Consider the following 9,586-nt stretch of genomic DNA (forward strand, 5'->3'; position numbering starts at 1 on the left):
TGACCTGTCATTTGTCTGTTTTACTTTCGTTTTCCCTTGTGAGGATGGCCCTCAGATTCATAAAGGGTTGTGGAAGCGGACTCGCTTGCACGACAACCTTGGAGGAACTGGGAGACATCCCAGATCCTATTGTGGTGCGGGAGTAACCCTGCCATGTGGAGCGGGATTACTTGGAAGCCCACCATGTGGGGCGGGGGTCCTTGGAACCCCGCCGTGTGAATTATGGAGAGGGGGTGGGTTCTGTGTTGGGCCAGAATTGACCAAGATGGCCTCCTAACTGAGGTCCAACTCACCACTGTGGGTCTGTTCCTTCTGCTGTGGGGTGTAGGTGTGGAACCCCGACGTGACAGGAGTCAGTGGACCAATTCAGGAGATCTCCACTTTGTAAGTTTTTTTTTTTTTTTTTTTTTTCCGTAACCGTCAGGCCTGCATGTTTTTTGTTTGTACTGTTTATTGTTTTTTGGACTGTACTACTGATAGGACTGGAAACCATGGGCAACACTCCATCTAGCCCCCTAGACTTACAAAAAGAAACTAAGAAAGAGGAAAAGAAATTGTTCCCCCCTGATTTTTCAGGGAGATAACTTGGAAGAAGAAATGTTTCCTTCCCCCATACTCCCGTTCCCAGGTTCCTTCTGCAGAGCCGGAGAATGATCAAGAGAAGGAGGGAGCTGTAGAATGAGCAGCCGAAACCTCGGCACCCGCCCTTAAAGTTTCTGAGGTGCCAGTCACTCAACGATGCCATGGGATCAGCCCACCTTCTAGTGCAGCTGTTTTTCCCTTAGGCGCTGTAGGTCTTGTGGATGTGGATGGTCAACAGCAACGCCAACATTGGCCATTTTCTACCAGTGATCTATACAATTCGTGCACCCAAAATGCCCCCTTTTCTGAGAAACCCCAGGATTTAATTTGTTTGCTTGAAACTATGCTCTTTACTTATTAGCCTACTTGGGATAATTGTAGTCAACTTTTACAGGTCCTTTTTACAACGGAAGAGAGAGACGGTATCTGAGAGGCAGCCCAGAAACATATCACTGGCCCCACAGGAGCGCCCATAATGGATCCTGTCCTGATCGCTGCCATTTTTCCTGAGATGCAACCAACATGGGTCTACAATAAGGTTGAAGGTAGGGAGCGACTCCTCATCTACCGCCAGGCTCTGTTGGCAGTTCTCCAGGCCGCAGCTCGCAGACCTACAAAGAGGGCCAAAGTTTATGATGTTAGACAGGGAGGAAGGGAAAGTCCAGCAGCATATCTTGAGTGGCTCATTGAAGCTTTTAGTCAATATACCCCATATGATCTTGAGGCCCAGGAGTTGGCTCAGATGGTTATGTTTGTCTATATAAATCAGGCTGCACCAGATATACAGCGAAAGTTGCAGGCTCTAGACAGACTTGGTAAAAAGTGTATTAGGGATCTAGTAGCCGTGGTGGAAAAGGTTTACAATAAGAGAGACAGAGGAGCAAAGACAGGAAAGGAAAGACAGAGAACATGAAATTGAACGTGAAAAGAGAGACCGGGCCAAGAAAAGAGGCCAGACTTGTTGGACATGCCACCATCGTATGTCGAGCTTACTTGGTTCACAGACAGCAGCAGTTTCATTTGAGATGGAGAAGGGTACAAGGGTACAGCAGTCACCACAGACACTGAGATAGTGTGGGCAGAAACACTCCCTCAGGGAACATCTGCACAAAGAGCAGAACTAGTGGAACTAACAAAAGCCCTACAAGTGGGAAAAGGGAAGAGACTAAACATTTACACAGACAGTCAGTATGCTTTTTTCACCGTGCATGTCCATGGAGCCATTTACCAAGAGAGCGGGCTACTGATAACTAAGGGAAGACTATTAAAACCAAACAAGAAATTTTAAGCCTCATCCGGGCCATATGGGAACCAGCAAATATTGCCATTATGCACTTCCCTGGCCATCAAAAGGGAACTGATTCTATAACCAAAGGAAATAACTTGACCGATCAGGCAGCTAGGGAGGCGGCCCTCCAGCCCAGAGCAGAAGTATTGATTCCAGAAGACCCAGGGCCATGAGCTTTGCCTTCTGAGCCTCAGTACTCCCAAGAAGACTTGGCGGGATAAAGAAAATTCTCATGGCCTATAAACCCCTGGACAGAGAAGGAAACAAAGACTGGTGGAAAACTCATGAGGGGAAACTTATCTTGCCACAAAGATGGGGCAAGGTGATTCTTAAGAGAATCCATCGGGTCTCTCACATGGGAACCCGAAGAATGCAGGACTTGCTCCGGCACTCAGAAGTAAAAATTAAGCAAGGAAATCAACTCATTGAAGACATAGTTAAAAATTGTAAAGCCTGTCAGCTTACCAATGCCCCTAATCAACCAGCTGCAAAAGGAGCTCTACTCCGTGGAGATAGGCTAGGTGTATATTGGGAAGTAGACTTCCCAGAAATTAAAACTGGAAAATTGGATATAAATATTTGCTAGTTTTCGTAGATGCCTTTTCAGGATGGGTTGAAGCCTACCCAAAAAAGCATGAGACCCTGAATGCCATGGCTAAGAAGATCCTGGAAGAAATCCTACCCAGGTATATGGCTTCCCATCCACCATCAGGTCAGACTGGCCTTCGTCTCAAAAGTAAGTCAGGGAATAACTGCAGCACTGGGGATGAATTGGAAATTGCACTGTGCTCATAAACCTCAGAGTTTAGGGCAGGTAGAAAAAATGAATCGGTCTCTAAAAGATACCTTAACTAAATTGGCCTTGGAGACTGGCACAGACTGGGTATCTCCCCTTCCTTTTGCCCTGTTTAGAGTAAGAAATTCACCCTATCAGCTTGGCTTTACTCCACCTATTATCCCTATCCTTCAGACTGAATTCCTTGCTGATTTGGATGATACTGAATTTCTGTGTAAGCTTGACTATTTACAGCTGGTGCATAAGAGTATGTGGCCCCAGCTTAGAGCATTATATGATTATCTTTCTCTCTCTTTAACTGTTTGCACTCCCTTTCATAAGCTAGGGAAAGCACAAGTGATGAGAAGATTCATTTTGGAAGGGGAAATTGGTAATGGGGTTTGACGTTGGTATCACATACATATTAGTCTGACCTCCCATTTGAGTTATGCCTCTCGCACTATTTTTTTTTTCGTTTGTATTATTATCCTAAAAGTGGATTACACAGATGATACAGTCATATAAATCAGGTATGGATATATTTCTTTTTTTTTGAAAGGTCACCCCTTCCTTTGCTCTCTCATTGGTTTGGTTTTATTAACTTTTCTTCTTCTTCTTTCTTTTCTTCTTCTTCTTCTTCTTCTTCTTCTTCTTCTTCTTCTTCTTCTTCTTCTTCTTCTTCTTCTTCTTCTTCTTCTTCTTCTTCTTCTTCTTCTTCTTCTTCTTCTTCTTCTTCTTCTTCTTCTTCTTCTTCTTCTTCTTCTTCTTCTTCTTCTTCTTCTTCTTCTTCATTACTATTATTGTTGTTGTTGCTGTTGTTGTTGTGCTGTGGAGGTTTTAGTTACATTCATGTGGTAGTGATTACATTTCTTTTGTCTTTGTTTTTGTTTTAGTCAGTAATGAGGCTTGAACCCAGGGCCTGGACACTGTCTTTGAGCTCTTTTGCTGATGAATGGCACTCATATTGAGCCACAGCTCTACTTCCCTGAGGATATTTCTTTTTGGACAATGTCATCCTTTCTCTCATCTCTTCCAGTTTTCCCATCCTTCCACACAAACAAGTTGCATAGATCATTTTCAAAATAGTACCAATTGAATACCGCTATTTCACATGATTATCCTTTAACTTCTCAAAGAGAGATAAATTTTTTAAAAATGACAAAAAAATGAAAAGTGTAAGAAAAATACCATCTTGTGTCTGATTCCTGGTCACTGGTTATTTTTGAGATAGGGTCTGTGAGTGTGTGTGTGTGTGTGTGTGTGAATACTGGGGCTTGAACTCAGGGAGCTGACCTTTAGCTTTCTTACTCAAGGGTAAAAGAATACAACTTGAACCAAACTTCCATCTTGATTTTGAATGGTTAATTGGAGATCAAGTATCACAGGTTTTTCCTACCTAGTCTAGCTTCAATTCACTTTCCTCAGATCTCAGATTTCTAAATAGCTAGACTTACAGGTGTGAGCCACTGGTGGTGCTTGGCCTACCTTCTTTTCGTTAAGTAGTTGAAATATAAAAGACAATTGCAATCATAGTAAAAATGAAATCAAATTAACTTTCCAAGCTTCAATAACTTTAAATATTTTGTCACATTTGATTTGTACAGAAAAACATTTTTTTGTAAATGCTCCTGCAATTTGGTTTTCATCTGGGTTTTTTTCCTCATGATGAACTTGATTTTATATAGCTTTTTACCTACTAAATATTGATGAAAATAATGGCCTCTGGGCATTAATGACCTTCTTTTGGCTTTCATAAGGAAATGGTGGAAGCTAACACTTGTTGTGATAAATTCGTGTGCAGGACCCCACATTCTTAGCCAGAAGACAGTAGTGCCTGTTACAAATCATATATATCTGACAAAACCCTGACTCAGGCCATGTTACCACCTTCCTCTATGTCCTCTTCGAGTGCAATCCTGACTCTCCAGTGGCCATGACAAAGCCCTGCTGGGAGTTCTCAGTACACAGCCAAGCTCACCAGTCAGGTGTGGCAGCTACAGTATGATGGGAGACTGGTGACTGCTTCCTATGATGGAACAACACAGGGAATGTTAGGTCCTTAAGCTGTCATCAGTCCTGAATGCTCCTCATTGAGCATTTGATCCTAAGAGTTAAGGAGACATCACTCTCTCTTCCTTGTGCCAGTTGTGGACCTGTATTTCTTCTGCTGCTGTCATCTTCTGTGGAAAGAAATGATCTGAGCTCTATAAGTCATTTTGCTTATTCTAGGCCATTAGTTTAAGGCTGGCTTTTATACTTAGACAAAAAGAAATACAGTGATAAAAAATAGCAAATAACATTTTTTCTAGTCTATTTATTACCAAAATATGATTTCAAATTCTACCAATAATTCTTAATCATAAGAGCCACTTAATTAGCAGTCACAGTCTCAAACTTCTAAATTCCTCAGTGAGCTGTGGGAGAGAAACCACAGTGAGTGTTAGGGGTCCTCCAGTCTAACTTCTTCGCCAGGGAGGAGTGCTTCTATGCTAGGCCTCCAAATTGAACAATGAATACTTCTTATACCTCAGATTACATGTCCAAGCTATACATACCAAAGAAAGCGAAGAACAAGACATTAGTCTGACTTGGGAACAACACAGATCACAAACATAAATTATAAGGAAACAGAAATGAAATTTTCCTTACTCATATAATACAATAAAAAGAGCTACTTTTCTTATTATGACTTAATTGTGGTTATATGTACTTAGTACTAGCTTCTTAAAAGTCCCCAAACACTCTTTGACATGAACTCAGTAGTTCCATTGGTATCAGATTGAGATTTTATGGGAAAAACACTTTTTTAATTTTTATATTTCTAAAAATATATTTTATAATAGAGATGCTGTACAGAGGGGTTACATTTACATGAGTTAGTTACATTTCTCATTGAACATTGTTACCCACTTCAGTTTTTTTCTCCCTTTGTCCCTTCCACCCACTGCCCCTCTCCCACCATTACATTGTAAAGTTAATTTCCACCATAGTGTCCTGTGAGAATCATTGTTGCAATGGTTCACCTTTTGTACTTCTTTCAGCAATTTGGTATTTCCCTTCCCTTTCCCCAATCAAATAAATGCACATACTGGATGCAGGGTAGCAGAATCAAAGACAGGAATTGCCATGGATAAAACATAGGAAAAGAAAAATGACATCAAGTAAGAAGAAAGAACTAGCTGCGGTACATTGGCTACATCAAGCTTGACAAACAAAAGAAGACCTGCTGTTTCTATGTCTTGGTGTTCATTTCAATTAGCATCATTTTGTATGGTCATATATATGTTCATGACTCCTGAGCTATTATGATCCCCTTTCAGGAGTAACAGGCCAGTGCTAATCATTGCAAATGAGGGAAATCATAGAGCTCATGTTGCTTTTGGCCTGGCTTGCTTCACTTAATATGATTTTTTTCCAAGTCTTTCCATTTTCTTACAAAAAGGACTCTCTCATTCTTTCTGATAGAAGCATAAAATTCCATTGTGTAAATATACCACATTTTCTTGATTCATTCATCTATTGAGTCAATTGTGTTGGATCTGTATCTTAGCTATGGTAAACAATGATGAAATGAACATAGTTGTGCTGGTAGCTTATTGTGCCTTAGTTTGAGATCATTTGGATAAATGCTGAGGAGTAGGATTGTTGGATCTGTAGTAGGAAGATCCCTACTCAGGCAGGCCAGACCACCTATTCGTCCAGAGTGACAGAGCCCACTGCAACAAAGTTGTTAACAAAGAAGCGACTTTATTAATAAGGCGCCTACACTGACTGGTCAGGGCCGCAGCACAGGCTTGGGAGCTGATACTGTGACCCCTAGGGGCCCATGTACTTTGTTTTTTAAAGGCAAAATTCAGGAGGCCAAACCTGGTCATGCAGGTAACCAATGAGATTGACACACATACAAAAGATTGCACAGTTATACTAGACCACATGGAGGTGGCCAATGAGGTTAGTTTGTCACGTAATGGCTGTTTAAACGCGCCTATAACTTTTGGCTTAAATGACTCACTAATTCAGTGGGTAAGGTGAAGTACGCACAAAAAGCAGAGTTTAAGGTAAGAATACACAAAGGAGGAGTTTAGTGGAGTTTACCATAAGCACTTGAAAAATGTGCAGTTTACGGTAAGCTCGGTAAGCTCGAGATGTTGCCAGTAGGAGCCAGTTTACAATCTATCTGTTTTATTGGTCAGTCTGCAACAGAACAATCAAGGTGACTTAGGTTGTTAAGGGGAGGGGACATAGGGCAATTCTGTCCATTCCAGGAACTGGGCTGGTTGGAACCAAGTTCTAGTAAACCTTGATTAAAAGTTTTTCTTCTTCTAAAATCCCTAAAACAAAGGCGAAGCCATGAAAGAAACTGTACCAGCTCAAGTCTCCTCTCAGGACCTACTTCAGATCTTAGGGGAGTTCTATGTTTAGCCTTTGGAGGAACCTCCATTCTGCCTTCCAGAGTGGTTGAACCAGCTTACCTTCCTACCATCAGTTTAGTGTGTTTCCATTTAGCCACATCCACCCTCACATCTGTTATTATTTGCTCTCTTGATAATAGCCATTCTAACTGGGGTAAGAGGCATCAAAATGTGGTTTTGGTTTTGATTTGCATTTCTTTTATGACCAGTGATGCTGAGCATCCCCCTTCTCTTTCTGAGAGGCCACACTATTACAGGTTTGTAGTGTCTCAACAGAGGCATAGAAAATTATAATATTGTATGCTTTTTGTTGTACATTCACTTCACTTGGCGCTTCCAATGACTCTTAAACTTATAGTAAAGGTTTATACTATTTCCCTTACTGAAAAAAAAACAACACTGATTTTCAAAAAACAGGAAAAAATCCCTTTGTCAGTGGTCCCAGTGAATACTAAGGAAGATTCTTTACTGGGAAATTTTATTTGGTTGCTTGTTTGTTACATCACTTAAACACATGTTGAATTTGGGGTTTTCCCACCAAATCTTCAACAAACCAGAAACTATGTTGTGTCATTGGATTTTGCTACAAAAGTTACAAAATATTTTGACATATATTTGATTTGGTGTTTTGGGTTTTTTTTTTAATTTTGGAGGGCTAGTGGTCCAGTACTCAGGCTTGAACTGAGGGTCTAGAGCTCTTGCTTAGGTTATTTTACTCAATGCTGTCACTGTGTCACTCGAACCACATCTGCACTTCTGGTTTTTTGCTACTTAATTGAATATAAGAATCTTGAGGATGCCGGGTGCTGGTGGCTCACGCCTGTAATCCTAGCTACTCAGGAGGCTGAGATCTGAGGATCGTGGTTCAAAGCCAGCCCGGGCAGGAAAGACTGTGAGACTCCTATCTCCAATAAACCACAAAAAACCGGAAGTGGCGCTGTAGCACAAGTGGTAGAGCGCTCGCCTTGAGCTGAAGAGCTGAGGGACAGCGCCCAGGCCCAGAGTTCAAGCCCCACTACCGACAAAAAAAAAAAAAAAAAAAAAGAATCTTGAGGATTTATTAGCTTGTGTTGGCATCAAACTGTGATCCTCAGATCCTACCCTCCTGAGCATCTAAGATTACAAGAATGAGCCAGAACCTGGATATATTTTGCTCCCTATGAAACCTAAACAATAGCACACAATTCTGAAGCATGTGTGTATTGGTTATGTATTTCAAAATAAGTTAGAAAAATATAGACCTTTATGTGTATGTGTGAATGTGCTGAGGGAAATGAGGATGTATCTGCTGATTTTGAGGAAAGATTTAACCTAGGGCTTTTCACAGACTGAGCTACACTGTACAGAAAGCTTGAGACTAAAAGTGAGGTAAATGATGTCATCATTCCATTCATCTACATCCCTTGCTAACATATGCATATACTGTGGTGTTGTCATGAGTATTTTGTGTATGAGAGCCAGTACTGTCTCTTGAATTTAGGACCTAGACACTGTCCCTTAGCATTTCATGTGATTCTAGTTCTCTACCATTTGAAGCACAGCTCAGCTTTCTTCATTTACTGTTTAATTGGAGATAGAAGTCTTTTTTGCTCAGTTGTCTTTGAACTGTTTCTCATATCTCAGGGTCCTGAGTAGCTAGTTTTACAGGCCTGAGCTTCCAGTGTTTAGCTTTTCATTATTACTTTCACAAGCTACATGCTCAAACACATTCCTTGCACTCAAAAATTTCACTGTTCAGGCTGACTGACAGGTTGTGAGGAAACATGGTGGAGTGGATAAGTTACCAAATGGGCCTCTAGCCCCATTAGAGTGGATAAGTTACCAAATGGGCCTCTAGCCCCATTAACACCATTCTTGTCAGTAACTTTCCTTTAAGTGAGTGAGTAAGTACATATTTCCACTTTAACTCTGACATTTTAACTGGAACTCATGAAATGTTTTTGATATATCTTTTAAATGTTATCTCCCAAACAGGAGATATTATTTGAATGTTTTGATAATATTTAAGATGGGGGTGGTCTTGTGTGTCTGGATGTCTGTGGACAGAGGCCATCCAGCTGGGCTTCAGGCACAGAGCTGATGATTCCTGTCTGCTGGTGGCAGAGAGGAAGGTTTTCTTCCTGGCCAGGCGTTGAATTGAGATCCTTTCTTCTTAAACTTCAAAGTAGCTAGGATAACAAGCATGAACCACCATCAACTGACTTGTTTTAGAAGGATTAATTGTTTTTCATTAATTGCTTTTTTCCTGGAAGGTTGATCTAGACAGGCTGCTTGTACCTCATGATAAGGTGATTTGAATAATACTCTTTGCCTCTGGCATTTCTGAAACCCATTTCCTCAGTCAAATGAATTTGTTGTAAAGCCAATAGCATTTTCCTTCTTAGATGTTAGGTAGCTTATTTAAATCTCTTATACTTTCATTTGGCAAAGCAATCAGGACGTTTCTGTAAAACCCTACTTCTTGAGAGTATTATAGTAAGAAGGTATAATGTGCACACTTTCATATAGTCTCGCCTTTTATAAAGATAT

The sequence above is a fragment of the Dipodomys spectabilis genome, unplaced genomic scaffold (genome assembly GCF_019054845.1).
Source record: "Dipodomys spectabilis isolate Male_0828 unplaced genomic scaffold, ASM1905484v1 ptg000473l, whole genome shotgun sequence".
NCBI classification, from domain to species: domain Eukaryota; kingdom Metazoa; phylum Chordata; class Mammalia; order Rodentia; family Heteromyidae; genus Dipodomys; species Dipodomys spectabilis.